The sequence below is a fragment of the Rhipicephalus microplus genome, unplaced genomic scaffold (genome assembly GCF_043290135.1).
Source record: "Rhipicephalus microplus isolate Deutch F79 unplaced genomic scaffold, USDA_Rmic scaffold_133, whole genome shotgun sequence".
Classification (NCBI taxonomy): Eukaryota; Metazoa; Arthropoda; class Arachnida; order Ixodida; family Ixodidae; genus Rhipicephalus; species Rhipicephalus microplus.
This window is the reverse complement of record NW_027464705.1, coordinates 153,575-177,750: the sequence shown is the minus strand read 5'-3', so window position 1 is coordinate 177,750 and position 24,176 is coordinate 153,575. Positions and strand designations below refer to the sequence as shown.

Genomic DNA, 24,176 nt, shown 5'->3' with positions numbered 1-24,176 from the left:
TCATTGAACAAAAATATTATAGTATATGGTTGTGCGAGTGGAACCGGTACAATGCAATATGTGATGCACGATTGAACCAATTCATAAAGCACACAGGTGTGGTAGTGTGGGTGAAATCTATCAAGATATAATTAAATTGGAATTGGGAATGAAATCGGTACTGTGAAATAGAAATAAGTGGTCTTCATTGAACGTTATGCAAGTGGAACCGGTACAATGCAATATGTGATGCACTATTAAACCAATTCATAAAACATACAGGTGTGTGAACATTGGTGAAATCTATATGAATAGCAAGGAAGAAACTGGAATAGTGAATAATATCTGTAATATGAAATTCAAGAGATAATCTGTACAGTGAAATTTGAATAGTGGTGCTTCATTGAAGAAAGTATTGCAGTATACTTATGCGAGTGGATATCTGAGGTCTTACTGAACCAATTTATAAAGTATACAGGTGTGTGAACGTGAGTGACATCGATATGAATTGCAGAGAGTTATTAAGCCGAAAACTGAAATCGGTACTGTGAAATAAAATAGTGGTCTTCATTGAACTGTTATGGGAGTGGAACTGGTACAATGCAATATGTGATACACTATTGAAACCATTCATAAAGCATGCAGGTGTGTGAATGTGGGTGAAATCGAAATGAATGGCAAGGAATAAAGTGAAATTTTGAATGGTATCAGTACTATGAAATAAGAATAGTGGTCTTCATCGAACTATATCGCAGAGTACAGTAGAATGAAATAAGTGAAATATGTACACTGACATGTGATTCGTGATGTGACCTTAAACCAATATATAGCAGTATGCAGGGGTATAAATGAGCTTGTGGGTAAAATCTACTATGAAATATGAATAATGATGCACTGGTCATTCAAGAGATAATCGGTACAGTGAAAATTGAATAGTGGTGCTTCATTGAACGGAAGTATTACAGTATAGTTATGCGAGTGGAACTGATATAGTGGATTATCTGAGGTGTTACTGAACGAATTTTTAAAGTATGCAGGTGTGTGAATGAGTATCATCAATATGAATTTCAATGATTTAAGCCAAAACAGTGAATTAAATCGGTACTGTGAAATAATATAGTGGTCTTTGCTGAACTATGTTATGCGAGTGGAACCGGTACAATGCAATATGTGATGCACTATTGAAACAACTTGTAAAGCATACAGGTGTGTGAACCTGGGTGAAATTGATAAGAATGGCAAAGGAATAAACCAGAGTTGTGCGTTGAATATTCGAAACAAGGGAAATACGTACTCTGAAATGGGGAGTTCTGTCGTGTTCTTAAACCAACAAATAGCACTATTCAGGGGTATGAGCTTGTGGGTAAAATGTACCATGAAATATGAATAATGATGCACTGGTCATATGAAGGATATAGTAGACAAGTGTTTAAATAGTTATGCGGGCGAAATAGGTACAGTGAAATTCGAATAATGGTGCTTCATTGAACCAAAGTATTACATTGTACAGTTATGCGAGTGGAACTGGTATAGTGGTACAAGTGATGCGTTATTTAACCAATTTATGAAGTATGCAGGTGTGTGAACATGAGAAAAATATATATGATTTGCAAAAAGTTAAGCCGAACCAGTGAATGAAATAGGTACTGTGAATTAAGAATAGTGGTCTTCATTGAACTATGTTGGCGAGTGGAACCGGTACAATGAAATAAGTGATGCACTATAAAAACAACTGGTTAAACATACAGGTGTGTGAAATGGGTGAAATCGATATGAATGGCACGGACTAAACCGGAGTTGTGAATGATATCAGTACTATTCAATAACAATAGTGGTCTTCATTGAACTATATCGCAGAGTACAGTTTATAGAAATAAGTGAAATACGTACACAGAAATGTGAGTCGTGATGTGCTCTTAAACCAACATATAGCAGTATGCAGGGGTATGAGCATGTGGGGAAATCTACCATGAAATATGAATAGTGATGCACTGGTCATTCAAGAGATGAAGTATACAAGTGTTTGAATAGCTATGCGGGCGAAATAGGTACAGTGAAATTCGAATCGTGGTGTTTCATTGAACCAATGTATTAGAGTATACATTATGCGAGTGGAACAGGTATAGTAGAATATCTGAGGTGTTACTGAGCCATTTATAAAGTATAGAGGTGCGTGAACTTGAGTATCATCGATATGGATTGCAAACAGTTAAGCCAAAACAGTGAATTAAATCGGTACTGTGAAATAAAATAGTGGTCTTTGCTGAACTGTGTTATGCGAGTGGGACCGGTACAATGCAATATGTGATGCTCTGTTGAAAGAACTCTTAAAGCATACAGGGTGTGAACGTGGGTGAAATTGATAAGAATGGCAAAGGAATAAACCGGAGTTGTGCGTTGAATATTCGAAACAAGGGAAATACGTACTCTGAAATGCGAGTTCTGTCGTGCTCTTAAACCAACAAATAGCAGTATGCAGGGGTGTGAGCTTGTGGGTAAAATGTACCATGAAATATGAATAGTGATGCACTGGTCATCCCAAGGATAAAGTTTATGCGGGCGAAATAGGTACAGTGAAATTCGAATAATGGTGCTGCATTGAACCAAAGTATTACATTATACAGTTATGTGAGTGGAACTGGTATAGTGGAATAAGTGATGCCTTATTTAACCAATTTATAAAGTATGCAGGTGTGCGAACATGAGTGAAATCGATATGATTTGCAAAAAGTTATTAGAACCAGTGAATGAAATTGGTACTGTGAATTAAGAATAGTGGTCTTCATTGAACTATGTTGGCGAGTGGAACCGGTACAATGAAATATGTGATGCACTATAAAAACAACTGGTTAAACATACAGGTGTGTGAAATGGGTGAAATCGATATGAATGGCACGGAATAAACCGGAATTGTGAATGATATCAGTACTATTCAATAACAATAGTGGTCTTCATTGAACTATATCGCAGAGTACAGTTGATAGAAATAGTGAAATAGGTACACTTAAATGTGAGTCATGATGATCTCTTAAAACCAACATATAGCAGTATGCAGGGGTATGAGCATAGGGGCGAAATCTACCATGAAATATGAATAGTAATGCACTGGTCATGCAAGAGATAAAGTATACAAGTGTTTGAATACTTATGCTGGCGAAATAGGTACAGTGAAATTCGAATCGTGGTGTTTCACGTGGTGTTTCATTAACCAAAGTATTAGAGTATACAGTTATGCGAGTGGAACTGGTATAGTGGAATAAGTTATGTGTTATTTAACCAATTTATAATGTATACAGGTGTGTGAACTATAAAGTAAACAGGTGTGTGAACATGAGTGAAATCGATATGATTTGCAAAAAGTTATTAAGCTGAAACAGTGAAATCAATTGGTACTGTGAAATAAAATAGTGGTCATCATTGAACTATGTTATGGGAGTGGAACCGGTACAATGCAATATGTGATACACTATTGAAACCATTCATAAAGCATGCAGGTGTGTGAACGTGGGTGAAATCGAAATGAATGGCAAGGAATAAAGTGAAATTTTGAATGGTATCAGTACTATGAAATAAGAATAGTGGTCTTGATCGAACTATATCGCAGAGTACAGTAGAATGAAATAAGTGAAATTACGTACACTGACATGTGATTCGTGATGTGCTCTTAAACCAATATATAGCAGTATGCAGGGGTATAAATGAGCTTGTGGGTAAAATCTACTATGAAATATGAATGATGATGCACTGGTCATTCAAGAGATAATCTTTACAGTGAAATTTGAATAGTGGTGCTTCATTGAACGGAAGTATTATAGTATAGTTATGCGAGTGGAACTGGTATAGTGGATTATCTGAGTTGTTACTGAACCAATTTATAAAGTATACAGGTGTGTGAATGAGTATCATCAATATGAATTTCAATGAGTTGAGCCAAAACAGTGAAATAAATCGGTACTGTGAAATAAAATAGTGGTCTTTGCTGAACTATGTTATGCGAGTGGAACCGGTACAATGCAATATGTGATGCACTATTGAAACAACTTGTAAAGCATACAGGTGTGTGAACCTGGGTGAAATTGATAAGAATGGCAAAGGAATAAACCGGAGTTGTGCGTTGAATATTCGAAACAAGGGAAATACGTACTCTGAAATGGGAGTTCTGTCGTGCTCTTAAACTAACAAATAGCAGTATGCAGGGGTATGAGCTTGTCGGTAAAATTTACCCTGAAATATGAATAATGATGCACCTGTCATTTGAAGGATATAGTAGCTGACGATTCGTGATCTGCTCTTAAACCAACAAATGCGAGTTGTTATGTGCTCCTAAACCAACATATAGCAGTATGCAGGGGTGTGAGCTTGTGGGTAAAATGTACCATGAAATATGAATTGTGATGCACTGGTCATCCCAAGGATAAAGTTTATGCGGGCGAAATAGGTACAGTGAAATTCGAATAATGGTGCTTCATTGAACCAAAGTATTACATTATACAGTTATGTGAGTGGAACTGGTATAGTGGAATAAGTGATGCCTTATTTAACCAATTTATAAAGTATGCAGGTGTGCGAACATGAGTGAAATCGATATGATTTGCAAAAAGTTATTAGAACCAGTGAATGAAATTGGTACTGTGAATTAAGAATAGTGGTCTTCATTGAACTATGTTGGCGAGTGGAACCGGTACAATGAAATATGTGATGCACTATAAAAACAACTGGTTAAACATACAGGTGTGTGAAATGGGTGAAATCGATATGAATGGCACGGAATAAACCGGAATTGTGAATGATATCAGTACTATTCAATAACAATAGTGGTCTTCATTGAACTATATCGCAGAGTACAGTTGATAGAAATAGTGAAATAGGTACACTTAAATGTGAGTCATGATGATCTCTTAAACCAACATATAGCAGTATGCAGGGGTATGAGCATAGGGGCGAAATCTACCATGAAATATGAATAGTAATGCACTGGTCATGCAAGAGATAAAGTATACAAGTGTTTGAATACTTATGCTGGCGAAATAGGTACAGTGAAATTCGAATCGTGGTGTTTCACGTGGTGTTTCATTAACCAAAGTATTAGAGTATACAGTTATGCGAGTGGAACTGGTATAGTGGAATAAGTTATGTGTTATTTAACCAATTTATAATGTATACAGGTGTGTGAACTATAAAGTATACAGGTGTGTGAACATGAGTGAAATCGATATGATTTGCAAAAAGTTATTAAGCTGAAACAGTGAAATCAATTGGTACTGTGAAATAAAATAGTGGTCATCATTGAACTATGTTATGGGAGTGGAACCGGTACAATGCAATATGTGATACACTATTGAAACCATTCATAAAGCATGCAGGTGTGTGAACGTGGGTGAAATCGAAATGAATGGCAAGGAATAAAGTGAAATTTTGAATGGTATCAGTACTATGAAATAAGAATAGTGGTCTTCATCGAACTATATCGCAGAGTACAGTAGAATGAAATAAGTGAAATTACGTACACTGACATGTGATTCGTGATGTGCTCTTAAACCAATATATAGCAGTATGCAGGGGTATAAATGAGCTTGTGGGTAAAATCTACTATGAAATATGAATGATGATGCACTGGTCATTCAAGAGATAATCTTTACAGTGAAATTTGAATAGTGGTGCTTCATTGAACGGAAGTATTACAGTATAGTTATGCGAGTGGAACTGGTATAGTGGATTATCTGAGTTGTTACTGAACCAATTTATAAAGTATACAGGTGTGTGAATGAGTATCATCAATATGAATTTCAATGAGTTGAGCCAAAACAGTGAAATAAATCGGTACTGTGAAATAAAATAGTGGTCTTTGCTGAACTATGTTATGCGAGTGGAACCGGTACAATGCAATATGTGATGCACTATTGAAACAACTTGTAAAGCATACAGGTGTGTGAACCTGGGTGAAATTGATAAGAATGGCAAAGGAATAAACCGGAGTTGTGCGTTGAATATTCGAAACAAGGGAAATACGTACTCTGAAATGGGAGTTCTGTCGTGCTCTTAAACTAACAAATAGCAGTATGCAGGGGTATGAGCTTGTAGGTAAAATTTACCCTGAAATATGAATAATGATGCACCTGTCATTTGAAGGATATAGTAGCTGACGATTCGTGATCTGCTCTTAAACCAACAAATGCGAGTTGTTATGTGCTCTTAAACCAACATATAGCAGTATGCAGGGGTGTGAGCTTGCGGGTAAAATGTACCATGAAATATGAATAGTGATGCACTGGTCATACGAAGGATAAAGTAGACAAGTGTTTAAATAGTTATGCGGGCGAAATAGGTATAGTCAAATTCGAATAATGGTGCTTGATTGAACCAAAGTATTAGAGTATACAGTTATGCGAGTGGAGCTGGCATAGTGAAATATCTGAGGTGTTACTGAACCCATTTCTAAAGTATACAGGTGTGTGAACTTGAGTATCGTCGATATGGATTGCAAGGAGTTATTAAGCCGAAAAAGTGAATTAAATCGGTACATTGAAATAAAATAGTGGTCTTTGCTGAACTATGTTATGCGAGTGGGACTGGTACAATGCAATATGTGATGCACTTTTGAAACAACTCATAAAGCATACAGGTTGTGAACATGGGTGAAAGTGATAAGAATGGGAAGAAATAAACAGGAGTTGTGCGTTGAATGAAACACGTGAAATACGTACATTGAAATGTGCTCTTAAACCAACATAAAGCAGTATGCAGGGGTATGAGCTTGTGGGTAAAATCTACCATGAGATATGAATAGTGATGCACTGGTCATTCGAAGGATATAGTAGCTGGCATATGATTCGTGATCTGCTCTTAAACCAACAAATGCGAGTTGTTACGTGCTCTTAAACCAACAAATAGCAGTATGCAGGGGTATGAGCTTGTGGGTAAAATGTACCATGAAATATGAATAATGACGCACTGGTCAATTGAAGGATATAGTGGGCAAGTGTTTAAATAGTTATGCGGGCGAAATAGGTGCAGTGAAATTCGAATAATGGTGCTTCATTGAACCAAAGTATTACAGGATACAGTTATGCGAGTGGAACTGGTATAGTGGAATAAGTGATGCGTTATTTAACCAATTTATAATGTATACAGGTGTGTGAACATGAGTGAAATTGATATGATTTGCAAAAAGTTATTAAAGCGAAACAGTGAAATGAATCGGTACTGTGAAATAAAATAGTGGTCTTCATTGACCTATGTTATGGGAGTGGAACCGGTACAATGCAGTATGTGGTACACTATTGAAACCATTCATAAAGCATGCAGGTGTGTGAACGTGGATGAAATCGAAATGAATGGCAAGGAATAAAGTGAAATTTTGAATGGTATCGGTACTATGAAATAAGAATAGTGGTCTTCATCGAACTATATCGCAGAGTACAGTAGAATGAAATAAGTGAAATACGTACACTGACATGTGATTCGTGATGTGCTCTTAAACCAATATATAGCAGTATGCAGGGGTATAAATGAGCTTGTGGGTAAAATCTACTATGAAATATGAATAATGATGCACTGGTCATTCGACATAATCTTTACATTGAAATTTGAATAGTGGTGCTTCATTGAACGGAAGTATTACAGTATAGTTATGCGAGTGGAACTGGTATAGTGGATTATCTGAGTTGTTACTGAACCAATTTATAAAGTATACAGGTGTGTGAATGTTATGCGAGTGGAACCGGTACAATGCAATATGTGATGCACTATTGAAACAACTTGTAAAGCATACAGGTGTGTGAACCTGGGTGAAATTGATAAGAATGGCAAAGGAATAAACCGGAGTTGTGCGTTGAATATTTGAAACAAGGGAAATACGTACTCTGAAATGCGAGTTCTGTCGTGCTCTTAAACCAACAAATAGCAGTATGCAGGGGTGTGAGCTTGTGGGTAAAATGTACCATGAAATATGAATAGTGATGCACTGGTCATCCCAAGGATAAAGTTTATGCGGGCGAAATAGGTACAGTGAAATTCGAATAATGGTGCTGCATTGAACCAAAGTATTACATTATACAGTTATGTGAGTGGAACTGGTATAGTGGAATAAGTGATGCCTTATTTAACCAATTTATAAAGTATGCAGGTGTGCGAACATGAGTGAAATCGATATGATTTGCAAAAAGTTATTAGAACCAGTGAATGAAATTGGTACTGTGAATTAAGAATAGTGGTCTTCATTGAACTATGTTGGCGAGTGGAACCGGTACAATGAAATATGTGATGCACTATAAAAACAACTGGTTAAACATACAGGTGTGTGAAATGGGTGAAATCGATATGAATGGCACGGAATAAACCGGAATTGTGAATGATATCAGTACTATTCAATAACAATAGTGGTCTTCATTGAACTATATCGCAGAGTACAGTTGATAGAAATAGTGAAATAGGTACACTTAAATGTGAGTCATGATGATCTCTTAAACCAACATATAGCAGTATGCAGGGGTATGAGCATAGGGGCGAAATCTACCATGAAATATGAATAGTAATGCACTGGTCATGCAAGAGATAAAGTATACAAGTGTTTGAATACTTATGCTGGCGAAATAGGTACAGTGAAATTCGAATCGTGGTGTTTCACGTGGTGTTTCATTAACCAAAGTATTAGAGTATACAGTTATGCGAGTGGAACTGGTATAGTGGAATAAGTTATGTGTTATTTAACCAATTTATAATGTATACAGGTGTGTGAACTATAAAGTATACAGGTGTGTGAACATGAGTGAAATCGATATGATTTGCAAAAAGTTATTAAGCTGAAACAGTGAAATCAATTGGTACTGTGAAATAAAATAGTGGTCATCATTGAACTATGTTATGGGAGTGGAACCGGTACAATGCAATATGTGATACACTATTGAAACCATTCATAAAGCATGCAGGTGTGTGAACGTGGGTGAAATCGAAATGAATGGCAAGGAATAAAGTGAAATTTTGAATGGTATCAGTACTATGAAATAAGAATAGTGGTCTTGATCGAACTATATCGCAGAGTACAGTAGAATGAAATAAGTGAAATTACGTACACTGACATGTGATTCGTGATGTGCTCTTAAACCAATATATAGCAGTATGCAGGGGTATAAATGAGCTTGTGGGTAAAATCTACTATGAAATATGAATGATGATGCACTGGTCATTCAAGAGATAATCTTTACAGTGAAATTTGAATAGTGGTGCTTCATTGAACGGAAGTATTATAGTATAGTTATGCGAGTGGAACTGGTATAGTGGATTATCTGAGTTGTTACTGAACCAATTTATAAAGCATACAGGTGTGTGAATGAGTATCATCAATATGAATTTCAATGAGTTGAGCCAAAACAGTGAAATAAATCGGTACTGTGAAATAAAATAGTGGTCTTTGCTGAACTATGTTATGCGAGTGGAACCGGTACAATGCAATATGTGATGCACTATTGAAACAACTTGTAAAGCATACAGGTGTGTGAACCTGGGTGAAATTGATAAGAATGGCAAAGGAATAAACCGGAGTTGTGCGTTGAATATTCGAAACAAGGGAAATACGTACTCTGAAATGGGAGTTCTGTCGTGCTCTTAAACTAACAAATAGCAGTATGCAGGGGTATGAGCTTGTCGGTAAAATTTACCCTGAAATATGAATAATGATGCACCTGTCATTTGAAGGATATAGTAGCTGACGATTCGTGATCTGCTCTTAAACCAACAAATGCGAGTTGTTATGTGCTCTTAAACCAACATATAGCAGTATGCAGGGGTGTGAGCTTGCGGGTAAAATGTACCATGAAATATGAATAGTGATGCACTGGTCATACGAAGGATAAAGTAGACAAGTGTTTAAATAGTTATGCGGGCGAAATAGGTATAGTCAAATTCGAATAATGGTGCTTGATTGAACCAAAGTATTAGAGTATACAGTTATGCGAGTGGAGCTGGCATAGTGAAATATCTGAGGTGTTACTGAACCCATTTCTAAAGTATACAGGTGTGTGAACTTGAGTATCGTCGATATGGATTGCAAGGAGTTATTAAGCCGAAAAAGTGAATTAAATCGGTACATTGAAATAAAATAGTGGTCTTTGCTGAACTATGTTATGCGGGTGGGACTGGTACAATGCAATATGTGATGCACTGTTGAAACAACTCATAAAGCATACAGGTTGTGAACGTGGGTGAAAGTGATAAGAATGGGAAGAAATAAACAGGAGTTGTGCGTTGAATGAAACACGTGAAATACGTACATTGAAATGTGCTCTTAAACCAACATAAAGCAGTATGCAGGGGTATGAGCTTGTGGGTAAAATCTACCATGAGATATGAATAGTGATGCACTGGTCATTCGGAGGATATAGTAGCTGGCATATGATTAGTGATCTGCTCTTAAACCAACAAATGCGAGTTGTTACGTGCTCTTAAACCAACAAATAGCAGTATGCAGGGGTATGAGCTTGTGGGTAAAATGTACCATGAAATATGAATAATGACGCACTGGTCAATTGAAGGATATAGTGGGCAAGTGTTTAAATAGTTATGCGGGCGAAATAGGTGCAGTGAAATTCGAATAATGGTGCTTCATTGAACCAAAGTATTACAGGATACAGTTATGCGAGTGGAACTGGTATAGTGGAATAAGTGATGCGTTATTTAACCAATTTATAATGTATACAGGTGTGTGAACTATAAAGTATACAGGTGTGTGAACATGAGTGAAATTGATATGATTTGCAAAAAGTTATTAAAGCGAAACAGTGAAATGAATCGGTACTGTGAAATAAAATAGTGGTCTTCATTGACCTATGTTATGGGAGTGGAACCGGTACAATGCAATATGTGGTACACTATTGAAACCATTCATAAAGCATTCAGGTGTGTGAACGTGGGTGAAATCGAAATGAATGGCAAGGAATAAAGTGAAATTTTGATTGGTATCAGTACTATGAAATAAGAATAGTGGTCTTCATCGAACTATATCGCAGAGTACAGTAGAATGAAATAAGTGAAATACGTACACTGACATGTGATTCGTGATGTGCTCTTAAACCAATATATAGCAGTATGCAGGGGTATAAATGAGCTTGTGGGTAAAATCTACTATGAAATATGAATAATGATGCACTGGTCATTCGACATAATCTTTACATTGAAATTTGAATAGTGGTGCTTCATTGAACGGAAGTATTACAGTATAGTTATGCGAGTGGAACTGGTATAGTGGATTATCTGAGTTGTTACTGAACCAATTTATAAAGTATACAGGTGTGTGAATGTTATGCGAGTGGAACCGGTAGAATGCAATATGTGATGCACTATTGAAACAACTTGTAAAGCATACAGGTGTGTGAACCTGGGTGAAATTGATAAGAATGGCAAAAGAATAAACCGGAGTTGTGCGTTGAATATTCGAAACAAGGGAAATACGTACTCTGAAATGCGAGTTCTGTCGTGCTCTTAAACCAACAAATAGCAGTATGCAGGGGTGTGAGCTTGTGGGTAAAATGTACCATGAAATATGAATAGTGATGCACTGGTCATCCCAAGGATATTTATTTATTTTTATTTTATTTATTTATTATATCCTCAAAGGTTCCGTATGGAACTTTACATGAGGGGTGGGCGATGAAAGGCGGTATCAAAAGTAATGGTTAAGATGCAGTTGAGTCTGCTGCTTGTATGGCATTCCTGAAGCGCGCAGAATCCCGGATGACAGCCGCCTCTTCCGGAAGGTCATTCCAGTCTCGGGCGGTGCGCAAAAAGAATGACTGTTGAAATGATGTGGTGTGAGCACGTGGCGGAATTACAGCGTTTGGATGACTTCTGCGATGGCCTCGATGGACTGGTTGGATGAGCTGGTTGTCACGTGTGGCTGAATGAAAGAATTTGTGAAAAAGGCACAAACGTGCAATACGACGACGAAAAGCGAGGGTAGGAAGCTTTAACTGGTTTTTTAGGTTGGAGATGCTGGAGTAACGGGAGTAATCTGAAGCAATGAATCTGGCTGCTCGGTTCTGGACAGATTCCAGAATTTTAATATGAGTTGTTTGGTGGGGGTCAAAGACGGCAGATGCATATTCAAGTTTAGGTCTGACAATGGTGATATAAGCGAGTAGTTTAACGGAAGGTGGTGCCATGAAAATGTTGCGGCGTACGTAACCAAGGGCACGGTTAGCGGAGTGAGCTATGTGATCTATGTGGTCACCCCATGATAGGTCGCTCGAAAGATGGACACCTAGATATTTGATTGAGTTAGTAGCAGCTATAGGACAGTTGTTGATGGTGTAAGTAGCCGGCGCGTAGTTTCTGCGACGATGGAAAGAAATGAGCAATGTTTTATTCTCATTCAGAGACATCAGCCAAGTGTTACACCACTGTTGAATGCGTAAGAGGTCATGCTGTAGGGAAGAAACATCGGTAGAGTTATGTATTGGACGGTAAAGGACACAATCGTCGGCAAAAAGACGAATATTAGATTGAACAGAAAGTGGAATGTCGTTAATATATATCAAGAATAGGAGAGGCCCGAGGACGGTACCTTGGGGCACGCCAGACAGAACTGGGGAGAGGTTGGAAGAAAGGTTATTAACATGCACAAATTGTTTGCGGTTTGTTAAGAATGCTTTGATCCAGTTGAAAACATACTGGTGAAGGCTTAGACGCGAGACTTTTAGTAGGAGACGAGAGTGAGGCACCTTGTCAAATGCTTTTTCGAAATCAAGAAACAGTGTATCAACTGGGATGTTACGATCTATGTGGAGATGGATGTCATGCAGGAATAATGTTAGTTGGGTCTCACAGGAGTGACCTTTACGAAAGCCATGCTGGTTTGGGTGAAAAAAACTTGCAGATGATAAAAAGCTGGCAACATGAGAGAAGATGACATGCTCCATGATCTTAGAACAAACACTAGTGAGCGAGATGGGGCGGTAGTTACCTGCAGATAAACGATCGCCCTTCTTGAAGACCGGAATGACCTTCCCAATTCTCCAGTCCAATGGGACTTCACCTGTATCGAGCGACTGTTGGAAAATGATTGATAGTATGGAACCAGAGATATGCTTAGTATTTTTAAGAATTTTGGCATTGATGCCATCTATACCACATGATGAAGAATTTTTTAATTGATTGATTACATTAACGATTCCCTCTGAGCTGAACTCAATCTTCGGCATTTGCGGAAAAGCAAAATGCGGATATTCAGGAAGTTCTCCGCTAGCTTCGTTAGTAAAAACGGAACAAAATGTAGAGTTCAAGACAGATGGAACGTCACAATCGGCAATAGGGGATCCAGAATTGTCACAAAGAGAAAGTGTAGTTTTATCATCCGGTTTCATTATTTTCCAAAAGCGGCGTGGGTTGTCCCGAAGCATGTTGGGTAGTGTGGTTGAAAAAAAGTTTCTCTTTGCCAATGCCAATAATGCCATGTATTCTTTGGCTGTACTTTTATACTTGTCCCAGGCTAGTTGAGAGTTCGATTGCCTGGCAGAACGAAACTGTCGTTTCTTCTTATTTTTCATACGTTTTATACTGACATTAAACCAGGGAGAACGAGATCTTTCACATATAGTGATTGTTGGAATGTAAAGTTTGATCAAGTCCTGCATCTTGGATTTAAATAAAGCCCAATTAGATTCAGTGGATTGTTGATCGTAAGTTGAGGAAAATTCACTATAAAAGGCTGCTAAGTCGTTGTTCATAGCGACATAGTCGGCTTTGTCGTAAAGAGTCAGTAATTTCTTCGATTTGACGCTTTTTTTTATCATGTTACCGGGAAACGTAGTGTGGATCGCGGTGTGGTCACTGAGACCGCTAATATAAGAAAGAGAAGAAAAGTTATCAGGATGTGACGTAAGCAGAAGGTCAAGAACGTTGCTTGAATGATCGGTTGTGCGCGTAGGAGAAGTGACAAGCTGTGATAGACCAAACGTTAAACACGTGTGTAAGAATTCATTGGAGACATTATCTGTGTTTTGGCAGGTGGATAGCTTGGACCAGTCAATGAAAGGAAAATTGAAATCGCCAAAAAGCAAGATGGGAGTACCAGGATTAGTAAGCGTTATCTCATGTAATACGTCATGAAAATCAGATGCAAACGAACTTTCAGAATTGGGTGAACGGTAACAGACGCCAATGAGCATATGCGGCGTGGTTGCGTGGCTGCGGACCCACAACATTTCTAAAGGCGTTTGCACGCTTACAAGGGAACATTGCAATTGACGATTAGTGGCTATTAGTACACCGCCACCGCGAGAGCTGTCCCTATCCTTGCGGAAGATATCGAACTCAGGCAGGTTGGGAAAGAGCTCAGGACTTGAGACCAGAGAATTGAGCCAAGTTTCGGTGATTAGTACGACGTTACTAGAAGAGGATGAAATGAGGCTGCTTATGGCGTCACGTTTCGGTATGAGGCTACGAATATTACTGTAAAGAATTGATACATCATGTTTAGAAGGCTTATCTGGGTTGCCGACTTTCTTTGCTAGTTGCTAACGTTTGTACTCGACAACAGTCTGAGTAGGATGATCAAATACGTATGTTTTGTTACCACAGATAAGTTTATCGTAGCGCAGTTTGATGGGCATGTTTTGAGCCTTGCCGAATTCAACCAAGCGTCTACGGGCCAAGCGCGTATGCGGAGGAAAATCTTCACTTATACCGTAGACAGTGCCTTTCAGCTTGCCGCCCCTAGAAAGAATGTGGTCTTTGTCCTTGAAATGGGCAAACTTGACAATTATTGGTCGATTCTTTCTGTCTTTAAAAGCGCCAAGCCTGTGAGCCCTTTCAATGTTGCGTGCTTGAATTGTTATATCAAGATTTTTTTCGCAATGCTGGATGATTAATTCCTCTGAATCGCGCCACGTCTCCGTTTGTTTGTCTGCGAGGCCATAGAACACCAGGTTGCATCGGCGAGATCTACATTCCATATCTTCAACGCGAGCATTCCATATATTTCGCCCGCATAAAGTTTATGCGGGCGAAATAGGTACAGTGAAATTCGAATAATGGTGCTGCATTGAACCAAAGTATTACATTATACAGTTATGTGAGTGGAACTGGTATAGTGGAATAAGTGATGCCTTATTTAACCAATTTATAAAGTATGCAGGTGTGCGAACATGAGTGAAATCGATATGATTTGCAAAAAGTTATTAGAACCAGTGAATGAAATTGGTACTGTGAATTAAGAATAGTGGTCTTCATTGAACTATGTTGGCGAGTGGAACCGGTACAATGAAATATGTGATGCACTATAAAAACAACTGGTTAAACATACAGGTGTGTGAAATGGGTGAAATCGATATGATTGGCACGGAATAAACCGGAATTGTGAATGATATCAGTACTATGCAATAAAAATTTGTCTTCATTGACTATATCACAGAGTACACTTGAATGAAATAAGTGAAATAGGTACGCTTAAATGTGAGTCGTGATGTGCTCTTATACCAACATATAGCAGTATGCAGGGGTATGAGCATGGGGGCGAAATCTACCATGAAATATGAATAGTAATGCACTGGTCATGCAAGAGATAAAGTATACAAGTGTTTGAATACTTATGCTGGCGAAATAGGTACAGTGAAATTCGAATCGTGGTGTTTCACGTGGTGTTTCATTAACCAAAGTATTAGAGTATACAGTTATGCGAGTGGAACTGGTATAGTGGAATAAGTTGTGTTATTTAACCAATTTATAATGTATACAGGTGTGTGAACTATAAAGTATACAGGTGTGTGAACATGAGTGAAATCGATATGATTTGCAAAAAGTTATTAAGCTGAAACAGTGAAATCAATTGGTACTGTGAAATAAAATAGTGGTCATCATTGAACTATGTTATGGGAGTGGAACCGGTACAATGCAATATGTGATACACTATTGAAACCATTCATAAAGCATGCAGGTGTGTGAACGTGGGTGAAATCGAAATGAATGGCAAGGAATAAAGTGAAATTTTGAATGGTATCAGTACTATGAAATAAGAATAGTGGTCTTCATCGAACTATATCGCAGAGTACAGTAGAATGAAATAAGTGAAATTACGTACACTGACATGTGATTCGTGATGTGCTCTTAAACCAATATATAGCAGTATGCAGGGGTATAAATGAGCTTGTGGGTAAAATCTACTATGAAATATGAATGATGCACTGGTCATTCAAGAGATAATCTTTACAGTGAAATTTGAATAGTGGTGCTTCATTGAACGGAAGTATTACAGTATAGTTATGCGAGTGGAACTGGTATAGTGGATTATCTGAGTTGTTACTGAACCAATTTATAAAGTATACAGGTGTGTGAATGAGTATCATCAATGTGAATTTCAATGAGTTGAGCCAAAACAGTGAAATAAATTGGTACTGTGAAATAAAATAGTGGTCTTTGCTGAGCTATGTTATGCGAGTGGAACCGGTACAATGCAATATGTGATGCACTATTGAAACAACTTGTAAAGCATACAGGTGTGTGAACCTGGGTGAAATTGATAAGAATGGCAAAGGAATAAACCGGAGTTGTGCGTTGAATATTCGAAACAAGGGAAATACGTACTCTGAAATGGGAGTTCTGTCGTGCTCTTAAACTCACAAATAGCAGTATGCAGGGGTATGAGCTTGTGGGTAAAATTTACCCTGAAATATGAATAATGATGCGCTAGTCATTTGAAGGATATAGTAGCTGACGATTCGTGATCTGCTCTTAAACCAACAAATGCGAGTTGTTATGTGCTCTTAAACCAACATATAGCAGTATGCAGGGGTGTGAGCTTGCGGGTAAAATGTACCATGAAATATGAATAGTGATGCACTGGTCATACGAAGGATAAAGTAGACAAGTGTTTAAATAGTTATGCGGGCGAAATAGGTATAGTCAAATTCGAATAATGGTGCTTGATTGAACCAAAGTATTAGAGTATACAGTTATGCGAGTGGAGCTGGCATAGTGAAATATCTGAGGTGTTACTGAACCCATTTCTAAAGTATACAGGTGTGTGAACTTGAGTATCGTCGATATGGATTGCAAAGAGTTATTAAGCCGAAAAAGTGAATTAAATCGGTACATTGAAATAAAATAGTGGTCTTTGCTGAACTATGTTATGCGAGTGGGACTGGTACAATGCAATATGTGATGCACTGTTGAAACAACTCATAAAGCATACAGGTTGTGAACGTGGGTGAAAGTGATAAGAATGGGAAGAAATAAACAGGAGTTGTGCGTTGAATGAAACACGTGAAATACGTACATTGAAATGTGCTCTTAAACCAACATAAAGCAGTATGCAGGGGTATGAGCTTGTGGGTAAAATCTACCATGAGATATGAATAGTGATGCACTGGTCATTCGAAGGATATAGTAGCTGGCATATGATTCGTGATCTGCTCTTAAACCAACAAATGCGAGTTGTTACGTGCTCTTAAACCAACAAATAGCAGTATGCAGGGGTATGAGCTTGTGGGTAAAATGTACCATGAAATATGAATAATGACGCACTGGTCAATTGAAGGATATAGTGGGCAAGTGTTTAAATAGTTATGCGGGCGAAATAGGTGCAGTGAAATTCGAATAATGGTGCTTCATTGAACCAAAGTATTACAGGATACAGTTATGCGAGTGGAACTGGTATAGTGGAATAAGTGATGCGTTATTTAACCAATTTATAATGTATACAGGTGTGTGAACATGAGTGAAATTGATATGATTTGCAAAAAGTTATTAAAGCGAAACAGTGAAATGAATCGGTACTGTGAAATAAAATAGTGGTCTTCATTGACCTATGTTATGGGAGTGGAACCGGTACAATGCAATATGTGGTACACTATTGAAACCATTCATAAAGCATGCAGGTGTGTGAACGTGGATGAAATCGAAATGAATGGCAAGGAATAAAGTGAAATTTTGAATGGTATCGGTACTATGAAATAAGAATAGTGGTCTTCATCGAACTATATCGCAGAGTACAGTAGAATGAAATAAGTGAAATACGTACACTGACATGTGATTCGTGATGTGCTCTTAAACCAATATATAGCAGTATGCAGGGGTATAAATGAGCTTGTGGGTAAAATCTACTATGAAATATGAATAATGATGCACTGGTCATTCGACATAATCTTTACATTGAAATTTGAATAGTGGTGCTTCATTGAACGGAAGTATTACAGTATAGTTATGCGAGTGGAACTGGTATAATGGATTATCTGAGTTGTTACTGAACCAATTTATAAAGTATACAGGTGTGTGAATGTTATGCGAGTGGAACCGGTACAATGCAATATGTGATGCACTATTGAAACAACTTGTAAAGCATACAGGTGTGTGAACCTGGGTGAAATTGATAAGAATGGCAAAGGAATAAACCGGAGTTGTGCGTTGAATATTTGAAACAAGGGAAATACGTACTCTGAAATGCGAGTTCTGTCGTGCTCTTAAACCAACAAATAGCAGTATGCAGGGGTGTGAGCTTGTGGGTAAAATGTACCATGAAATATGAATAGTGATGCACTGGTCATCTCAAGGATAAAGTTTATGCGGGCGAAATAGGTACAGTGAAATTCGAATAATGGTGCTTCATTGAACCAAAGTATTACATTATACAGTTATGTGAGTGGAACTGGTATAGTGGAATAAGTGATGCCTTATTTAACCAATTTATAAAGTATGCAGGTGTGCGAACATGAGTGAAATCGATATGATTTGCAAAAAGTTATTAGAACCAGTGAATGAAATTGGTACTGTGAATTAAGAATAGTGGTCTTCATTGAACTATGTTGGCGAGTGGAACCGGTACAATGAAATATGTGATGCACTATAAAAACAACTGGTTAAACATACAGGTGTGTGAAATGGGTGAAATCGATATGATTGGCACGGAATAAACCGGAATTGTGAATGATATCAGTACTATGCAATAAAAATTTGTCTTCATTGACTATATCACAGAGTACACTTGAATGAAATAAGTGAAATAGGTACGCTTAAATGTGAGTCGTGATGTGCTCTTATACCAACATATAGCAGTATGCAGGGGTATGAGCATGGGGGCGAAATCTACCATGAAATATGAATAGTAATGCACTGGTCATGCAAGAGATAAAGTATACAAGTGTTTGAATACTTATGCTGGCGAAATAGGTACAGTGAAATTCGAATCGTGGTGTTTCACGTGGTGTTTCATTAACCAAAGTATTAGAGTATACAGTTATGCGAGTGGAACTGGTATAGTGGAATAAGTTGTGTTATTTAACCAATTTATAATGTATACAGGTGTGTGAACTATAAAGTATACAGGTGTGTGAACATGAGTGAAATCGATATGATTTGCAAAAAGTTATTAAGCTGAAACAGTGAAATCAATTGGTACTGTGAAATAAAATAGTGGTCATCATTGAACTATGTTATGGGAGTGGAACCGGTACAATGCAATATGTGATACACTATTGAAACCATTCATAAAGCATGCAGGTGTGTGAACGTGGGTGAAATCGAAATGAATGGCAAGGAATAAAGTGAAATTTTGAATGGTATCGGTACTATGAAATAAGAATAGTGGTCTTCATCGAACTATATCGCAGAGTACAGTAGAATGAAATAAGTGAAATTACGTACACTGACATGTGATTCGTGATGTGCTCTTAAACCAATATATAGCAGTATGCAGGGGTATAAATGAGCTTGTGGGTAAAATCTACTATGAAATATGAATGATGCACTGGTCATTCAAGAGATAATCTTTACAGTGAAATTTGAATAGTGGTGCTTCATTGAACGGAAGTATTACAGTATAGTTATGCGAGTGGAACTGGTATAGTGGATTATCTGAGTTGTTACTGAACCAATTTATAAAGTATACAGGTGTGTGAATGAGTATCATCAATATGAATTTCAATGAGTTGAGCCAAAACAGTGAAATAAATTGGTACTGTGAAATAAAATAGTGGTCTTTGCTGAACTATGTTATGCGAGTGGAACCGGTACAATGCAATATGTGATGCACTATTGAAACAACTTGTAAAGCATACAGGTGTGTGAACCTGGGTGAAATTGATAAGAATGGCAAAGGAATAAACCGGAGTTGTGCGTTGAATATTCGAAACAAGGGAAATACGTACTCTGAAATGGGAGTTCTGTCGTGCTCTTAAACTAACAAATAGCAGTATGCAGGGGTATGAGCTTGTCGGTAAAATTTACCCTGAAATATGAATAATGATGCACTAGTCATTTGAAGGATATAGTAGCTGACGATTCGTGATCTGCTCTTAAACCAACAAATGCGAGTTGTTATGTGCTCTTAAACCAACATATAGCAGTATGCAGGGGTGTGAGCTTGCGGGTAAAATGTACCATGAAATATGAATAGTGATGCACTGGTCATACGAAGGATAAAGTAGACAAGTGTTTAAATAGTTATGCGGGCGAAATTGGTATAGTCAAATTCGAATAATGGTGCTTGATTGAACCAAAGTATTAGAGTATACAGTTATGCGAGTGGAGCTGGCATAGTGAAATATCTGAGGTGTTACTGAACCCATTTCTAAAGTATACAGGTGTGTGAACTTGAGTATCGTCGATATGGATTGCAAAGAGTTATTAAGCCGAAAAAGTGAATTAAATCGGTACATTGAAATAAAATAGTGGTCTTTGCTGAACTATGTTATGCGAGTGGGACTGGTACAATGCAATATGTGATGCACTGTTGAAGCAACTCATAAAGCATACAGGTTGTGAACGTGGGTGAAAGTGATAAGAATGGGAAGAAATAAACAGGAGTTGTGCGTTGAATGAAACACGTGAAATACGTACATTGAAATGTGCTCTTAAACCAACATAAAGCAGTATGCAGGGGTATGAGCTTGTGGGTAAAATCTACCATGAGATATGAATAGTGATGCACTGGTCATTCGAAGGATATAGTAGCTGGCATATGATTCGTGATCTGCTCTTAAACCAACAAATGCGAGTTGTTACGTGCTCTTAAACCAACAAATAGCAGTATGCAGGGGTATGAGCTTGTGGGTAAAATGTACCATGAAATATGAATAATGACGCACTGGTCAATTGAAGGATATAGTGGGCAAGTGTTTAAATAGTTATGCGGGCGAAATTGGTGCAGTGAAATTCGAATAATGGTGCTTCATTGAACCAAAGTATTACAGGATACAGTTATGCGAGTGGAACTGGTATAGTGGAATAAGTGATGCGTTATTTAACCAATTTATAATGTATACAGGTGTGTGAACATGAGTGAAATCGATATGATTTGCAAAAAGTTATTAAGCTGAAACAGTGAAATCAATTGGTACTGTGAAATAAAATAGTGGTCATCATTGAACTATGTTATGGGAGTGGAACCGGTACAATGAAATATGTGATACACTATTGAAACCATTCATAAAGCATGCAGGTGTGTGAACGTGGGTGAAATTGAAATGAATGGCAAGGAATAAAGTGAAATTTTGAATGGTATCAGTACTATGAAATAAGAATAGTGGTCTTCATCGAACTATATCGCAGAGTACAGTAGAATGAAATAAGTGAAATTACGTACACTGACATGTGATTCGTGATGTGCTCTTAAACCAATATATAGCAGTATGCAGGGGTATAAATGAGCTTGTGGGTAAAATCTACTATGAAATATGAATGATGATGCACTGGTCATTCAAGAGATAATCTTTACAGTGAAATTTGAATAGTGGTGCTTCATTGAACGGAAGTATTACAGTATAGTTATGCGAGTGGAACTGGTATAGTGGATTATCTGAGTTGTTACTGAACCAATTTATAAAGTATACAGGTGTGTGAATGAGTATCATCAATATGAATTTCAATGAGTTGAGCCAAAACAGTGAAATAAATCGGTACTGTGAAATAAAATAGTGGTCTTTGCTGAACTATGTTATGCGAGTGGAACCGGTACAATGCAATATGTGATGCACTATTGAAACAACTTGTAAAGCATACAGGTGTGTGAACCTGGGTGAAATTGATAAGAATGGCAAAGGAATAAACCGGAGTTGTGCGTTGAATATTCGAAACAAGGGAAATACGTACTCTGAAATGGGAGTTCTGTCGTGCTCTCAAACTCACAAATAGCAGTATGCAGGGGTATGAGCTTGTGGGTAAAATTTACCCTGAAATATGAATAATGATGCACTAGTCATTTGAAGGATATAGTAGCTGACGATTCGTGATCTGCTCTTAAACCAACAAATGCGAGTTGTTATGTGCTCTTAAACCAACATATAGCAGTATGCAGGGGTGTGAGCTTGCGGGTAAAATGTACCATGAAATATGAATAGCGATGCACTGGTCATACGAAGGATAAAGTAGACAAGTGTTTAAATAGTTATGCGGGCGAAATAGGTATAGTCAAATTCGAATAATGGTGCTTGATTGAACCAAAGTATTAGAGTATACAGTTATGCGAGTGGAGCTGGCATAGTGAAATATCTGAGGTGTTACTGAACCCATTTCTAAAGTATACAGGTGTGTGAACTTGAGTATCGTCGATATGGATTGCAAAGAGTTATTAAGCCGAAAAAGTGAATTAAATCGGTACATTGAAATAAAATAGTGGTCTTTGCTGAACTATGTTATGCGAGTGGGACTGGTACAATGCAATATGTGATGCACTGTTGAAACAACTCATAAAGCATACAGGTTGTGAACGTGGGTGAAATTGATAAGAATGGGAAGAAATAAACAGGAGTTGTGCGTTGAATGTAACACGTGAAATACGTACATTGAAATGTGCTCTTAAACCAACATAAAGCAGTATGCAGGGGTATGAGCTTGTGGGTAAAATCTACCATGAGATATGAATAGTGATGCACTGGTCATTCGAAGGATATAGTAGCTGGCATATGATTCGTGATCTGCTCTTAAACCAACAAATGCGAGTTGTTACGTGCTCTTAAACCAACAAATAGCAGTATGCAGGGGTATGAGCTTGTGGGTAAAATGTACCATGAAATATGAATAATGACGCACTGGTCAATTGAAGGATATAGTGGGCAAGTGTTTAAATAGTTATGCGGGCGAAATAGGTGCAGTGAAATTCGAATAATGGTGCTTCATTGAACCAAAGTATTACAGGATACAGTTATGCGAGTGGAACTGGTATAGTGGAATAAGTGATGCGTTATTTAACCAATTTATAATGTATACAGGTGTGTGAACTATAAAGTATACAGGTGTGTGAACATGAGTGAAATTGATATGATTTGCAAAAAGTTATTAAAGCGAAACAGTGAAATGAATCGGTACTGTGAAATAAAATAGTGGTCTTCATTGACCTATGTTATGGGAGTGGAACCGGTACAATGCAATATGTGGTACACTATTGAAATCATTCATAAAGCATGCAGGTGTGTGAACGTGGGTGAAATCGAAATGAATGGCAAGGAATAAAGTGAAATTTTGAATGGTATCAGTACTATGAAATAAGAATAGTGGTCTTCATAGAACTATATCGCAGAGTACAGTAGAATGAAATAAGTGAAATACGTACACTGACATGTGATTCGTGATGTGCTCCTAAACCAATATATAGCAGTATGCAGGGGTATAAATGAGCTTGTGGGTAAAATCTACTATGAAATATGAATAATGATGCACTGGTCATTCAAGACATAATCTTTACATTGAAATTTGAATAGTGGTGCTTCATTGAACGGAAGTATTACAGTATAGTATCACAGCATAGTTATGCGAGTGGAACTGGTTAAGTGGAATATCTGAGGTGTTACTGACCACCCATTTCTAAAGTATACAGGTGTGTGAACTTGAGTATCGTCGATATGGATTGCAAAGAGTTATTAAGCCGAAAAAGTGAATTAAATCGGTACATTGAAATAAAATAGTGGTCTTTGCTGAACTATGTTATGCGAGTGGGACTGGTACAATGCAATATGTGATGCACTGTTGAAACAACTCATAAAGCATACAGGTTGTGAACGTGGGTGAAATTGATAAGAATGGGAAGAAATAAACAGGAGTTGTGCGGTGAATGAAACACGTGAAATACGTACATTGAAATGTGCTCTTAAACCAACATAAAGCAGTATGCAGGAGTATGAGCTTGTGGGTAAAATCTACCTTGAGATATGAATAGTGATGCACTGGTCATTCGAAGGATATAGTGGGCAAGTGTTTAAATAGTTATGCGGGCGAAATAG

The 24,176-nt window shown here is 37.6% G+C and overlaps 1 long non-coding RNA gene across 1 annotated transcript in view; it reads left to right on the top strand.

Annotated features, from left to right (window-relative positions):
* Window positions 1–24,176, top strand: part of LOC119166938 (uncharacterized) — a 61,253-nt gene that overhangs the window by 10,205 nt on the left and 26,872 nt on the right. Inside the window, exon 2 of the long non-coding RNA XR_012889799.1 lies at window positions 1–24,176. This exon is cut by the window's left edge and continues 9,643 nt beyond it. This is a non-coding gene — a long non-coding RNA (uncharacterized LOC119166938).